This window comes from Sinocyclocheilus rhinocerous, unplaced genomic scaffold, assembly GCF_001515625.1.
Source record: "Sinocyclocheilus rhinocerous isolate Xijiao unplaced genomic scaffold, SAMN03320098_v1.1 scaffold3303, whole genome shotgun sequence".
Taxonomy (NCBI): Eukaryota; Metazoa; Chordata; class Actinopteri; order Cypriniformes; family Cyprinidae; genus Sinocyclocheilus; species Sinocyclocheilus rhinocerous.
The window spans coordinates 166,013-171,316 of record NW_015634071.1 but is presented as its reverse complement, the minus strand read 5'-3'; the positions used below and the strand labels follow the sequence as shown (position 1 = coordinate 171,316).

At 41.2% G+C, this 5,304-nt stretch overlaps 1 pseudogene; it reads right to left on the bottom strand.

The window, feature by feature from the left end:
* LOC107745420 (trichohyalin-like) overlaps positions 1 to 5,304 on the bottom strand; it is a 182,819-nt pseudogene that overhangs the window by 78,461 nt on the left and 99,054 nt on the right.

Below are 5,304 nucleotides of genomic sequence, written 5' to 3'. Positions count from 1 at the left end.
AATATACATTTAAATCCACAACCTAATAAAAGTAAACAATTATGTATAAAAACAACTAGAGAATTCACAAGCCTCTCTATAGAGTCCTATACAGGAATCTATTGGTTACAACATGAAATTACAGTACAGGTTTTTTTTTTTTTTTTTTTTTTCTTTTTTTTTTTTTAAAAATTCAAAAAAAAAAAAAATTTAAAAAAAAAAAAAAAAAAAAAAAAAAATAGTGGAAGACATTATTTGCACTTCAGTGTATTGTAGTACATTACAAAACAGTTTGCAGTAACTGGCCAGCGCATTAGATCAATGCAAGGACACCACATCCAGTTTAAATTATAGGCCAATTAAATACCCGTTAGGCACATTATTCCCACTATTATACATCTGTTAGGCACTTTTTTTTCCACTTTGTTAATATTTTCTTCATTTTTTATTTAAAATAAATGGCTCTCCGAGTAGATATGCAGTGGGAATAGAGTGAAGAATGAGATTGGAAAAAGGTGGATTTGAACGCCTTCGGGTCTGTCGCGTCAAAAGCTAAATATACTGTCTGTAATTAACGTAAATGGATAGACTGTAATTTTACTGTATATTCAAAACATGAACATGTCTAAATATGAATGTGTTGATTATTCAAAAATAACTTACTCCAGGAGTTTATTTACACGCTCTCGATCATGCATGCTGTTCTGGAGATCTATTTTCAGAGTTTTCACCTCCTCCCTCAGGCCTGTAAAAACATCAAGAACAAAAAAAAAATTATAATAATAATAAATAAAAAATAAGATATTCAGGTACCCTGTTAAAAGTCAAAAACATGACACCAGATACCCTTAACAGGCTACAGTGTTGGTCAGGTGACTAAGACATGCTTCAGGAAACAAATGTTGAAAGATATGTGCGCGATAATAAATCCAACTTGGTTCAACATCTACTGTTGGCAAAAGTTAAAAACAGATTTTTGTTTCACTGTCTTTTATCAATTGCTATAAATGTTCATCTGGGTTTCTACCCACATTCATCCATTTTCTCCTGTGCCAATAAATGTAATTCTCTTTTTCCTCTCTCTCCCTGCTTTGTAACTCTCATGAAGCACTGAAGCATAATCTGGTACCTATTGGTTGACAGCAGCCATAATTGAGGGTGAACTTTACACCCAAACACGGGCCAGTGAAAGCATTCTCATTCATCATCTCAGCTTGGTGACATCCGATGCAGCATTCAGGAGGCCGTATTCACTCTGCCCTACTCTCATTATTGTGAAGGTGGCAGAGAGAAAAACAGCCAAGGATTTGAAACAGGTGACATTTTAAAAGACAAGAGGGAGGAGAGGATGACAGGAAACGTCTCGAGGTTACGTATGTAACCATGGTTCCCCGAAGGGAACAAGACGCTGCATCGAAACGCTTTGGGAACGCCCCGGCGAGACCACGTCCTGAAACGTGTGAAATCAGTCCAATAGAGAAGCGAGACATCACAAGCGGGGTGACGTGAGCAACCAGGAAGCATAAAAGTGCATCTTACAAATGCACGTTAGCTTCTGTGGAAGCCCTGCAGGGATTCAGGGAGTATGGCAGAGAGACGCAGCTTCTGCATGCGTAACCTCGAGACATTCTTTTTCAGGAACTCGAGCTGCATCGAAACGCTTTGGGAACGAGAATGCCCACTGCACCATATGAGCAAGTCCCTGTCTGGTGTGTATCTGGCAAGCACATCAAGACGAGAGAACTTGGGACCCTGGGGTAGATGTCAGGTCCAAATTGTAAAACTGGACAAATGTGTGCAGAGAGGACCAGCCCACCGCAGCACAAATATCCTGAAGGGCCATGCTCACTGATAAGGCCTTGGAGGCCGCCATACCCCTAGTCAAGTGTGCTCTCACCCCGACGGGTGACTGGAGGCCAGAGGACTCGTAGGCCAGTGTGATGGTCTCGACCACCCACCTACTCATAGTTTGCTTGGTCGCTGGAGCCCCTTTCTTAGGCGGACCAAAGCAAACAAATAACTGATCTGCCTTACGCCACTGGGCAGCTCTGTGAATGTAAGTGTCCAGTGCTCGCACTGGACAAAGCAGATTGAGTCTTTCCTGGCCTGCTTCCTGGAAGGGAGGAGGGCAAAAGGCTTTCAGTACTACAGGACCTGGTGAAGAAGTGGGTACCTTAGGGACATACCCGGGTCTCGGGTAAAGGAACGCCCTAACCATGCCCGGGGCAAACTCCAGGCACGATACAGCAAGTGACTGAAGATCCCCTATCCTCTTCAGCGAGGATATGGCAAGTAAGAAGATCGTCTTCAGCGTGAGGAGCTTGTCAGAGATATCTTCAATGGGTTTGAAAGGAGCATTGCACAAAGCCTCCAGAACCACCGCCAGGTCCCATGAGGGCACCTTGGTGCGCTGTACTGGCCTCAGCCTCCGGGTGCCATGGAGGAAACGTGTAACTACACTGTAAAAAATTACCTGCAGATTTTACAGTAAAATACTGGCAGCAGGGTTGCCAGCCGGTTACTGTAATTTTTACAGTAGCGTTGCTGTAATTTAATTTACAGAAATTTTCTGTATTTTCTGATTACAGTAATTTTACTTTTTTTTTTACAGTAAACTGCTTTAATGTGTGTATGATATAATATTAATGAAAAATAATGACTGGCAGCTGAATTTTAAATTTAAACTATTCATTAACTGCATAAGCTTTAAACAATATTTAAGTGCATAAAGTGTTGTATAATGCATAACTTAATTCACCTGTTATTTCACAAAACAAAGCAAAAAATAATAATAATTTGACACTTCTTAATCTTGAAAAACAGGTCAAAATGTATTTAATATATAACTTTAAAATTTGCATGAAAGAAATGTCATGAAGCAGTGTATTTAGTATTATTTTGAATTACAAAATAAATTGGGCATAAAATGTAAAATTTTTAAATTACTTGAAACATATATTACCCTGCATAACTTTAAAACCTAAAGTTAACCAACATGGTCATAATAAAACGGTTCTATAAACCACAAAGACACTTTTCACCACTTCATGAACAGTCCAACATGGCCAAACAACAAGGCCCCAAGTGAGTCCAACAAAACTTCTGATCAAAAAAAGGAGAACAGTTCCGCTCCAGATGTGGTCCCATGCCAGGATGCAAAGAGTGGTTAGAAATATTAAAAAGAACAAAGAGGACAATATATTACAATATATAATGATAAATATATTACAAAACATAATGATACAGTCAGATACTGATAGAGGAATAACTTACAGTCTGAGATAGAGGGATGACAGGTACAGTCAGATAAAGATAGAAACTAATAAATGGAAAAAAAAAGATATTGGTGTTTGTGTGTGTGCACTTACATTTCAGAAATTCCACTGAAAATCCTTCACTTTTCAAAGAAGAGTGGCAACATGTGGGTTCACTTCAAACTGTTTCTTCTGTACCATTTGTCCTGTTGTTTGAGATGGCACTTTTCCTTTCAACTTATTTGTTCCTCTCTCCGGATTAATACCTACAGAGTGCCTAAAGGGTCAGGAAACAGACAGTATGTAATTCACATTGGTTTTAACTTTTGAGGTATGTAATCATGTTTTTGAAATTTGACCAATATGGTAGAGCAGTGTTTCTCAACTCCAGTCCTGTGGACTCACCTCCCAGAAAATTTTAGATGTCCCACTAATTAAAACACCTGATTCAATTAACACAGCTTGCAAGTGTTAAACAGGGAAACATCTAGCCTAAATCATTCATCCTGAAAAATACTATCTCTTATAAAATATAAAATACAAAATATCTACATATATAAAATGAAGGTACTTAAATTGTTAGAAATCAACCATTACCTTTGAATGAACTCCAGAGTTCCGGTGGTCTCCTCCTGGTACTCCAGATTGAATATGTAATATGCTGCGAACAGAGAGGCAAGGCCAGACATGAAGCTGGGCTGGATTAACTAATTATTTTAAAAGCAAAGTTAACAAGAGGCATTACAAACAAACAATAAGCAAATTAGCAAGTTAGCAAAGGTCCTCAAATACACATTTGGCTGGTTACGTTAACCGCTTTAACAGCATCGTTCAGAATTTACACGACACGCACATCCTCAGTGAGAGGTCTGACCGCGAGGCTTTAGTGACGCGTTTTCATTTCGGCGCCCATGTTAACAAACGACTGCTTGTGCAAATCTGATTTACACCGTAAAATAATCACGACGTGCTGATCAACACGAAGTTCCCATGAATCACAACTGTTGTCATTGAAGCATGTAATTCTTAAAGTAGGAACCCAGAGATTTTCTGCACATACCCGCTATAATGCCGGGGAATGTGTGAAATCCTACCGCGACCACGCTGCTGAAACCCCGCGCAAGTCTCCCTCGCGCCCCGCCCCGAGTATACGTGAATCCGGGGTTACCAATATGAACCGCGAACACAGATACCTACTACTACAGTTACCAAACATGAAAAAAAAAAAAACTGAAATAAGTCACTTACCACAGTTGTGAATCACTCCTCTTGCCACTCCCGAATCTCAACCATTGAAGATCCTGCAATGTCTCTGTAGATTTGAAATTTACATCAATATACTGTACATTTGCGTTAAATGTCACGCGACCCCAGAATGCATTGCAGCCCGCTGCTGTCGGGTCTCGGGTCTGATCACCTGTTCCTTGTTGTCTCTGTGTTTGTGTGTTGTTGTGCGTGGCTTGTTTTGACAGCTCGCCACATGCGCATATGTCAGCATGATTGTTTCCCCGCCCTCCTTGTTTCTCTGCTCGCCTCTTGTTTCAAACCTGGTTCTGGTTATCTCATTAGCTTCCCCTTATAGCTCCTCGTGTTTCTCTGTCTTTTGTCAGATTGTTGTTATTATTCCCTTGATCTGACTGTCAGTGTTAGTATCGCTTACCAGTCCTGTCTTGTCTCGTCCAGGCTCCAGTGCTCGTAGCTGTCTGTTTATTTTCCCGCACCTCTCTGTGCGTTCAGGAACCCGTGAGCTTCCTCCGGCATCCGCCTACCCTGGGACTCTGCGGTCTCGTTATTGGGCTTCTCAGCCTCTCGCTCGGATTAGCGAGCTGCCCCTCCGGCTTCGTCTCCACTGCCGCTGTTGCGGCTTGTTCCAGCCGCTGCTATCCACCCATCTGTGTGGTTGGGGATTCCACGTCCACACAAACCGTCCGCGGAGGCGCTCATTGCCCGTGGTGATAAATCTCTGTACAATAAAGCCTCTGTTGAACCCGCACCTGAATCCAGCCTATTTCCCTGACAGAACAATCTGACCACGATGGATTCAGCGGGATCGGATCCGCTTCGTTCTGCT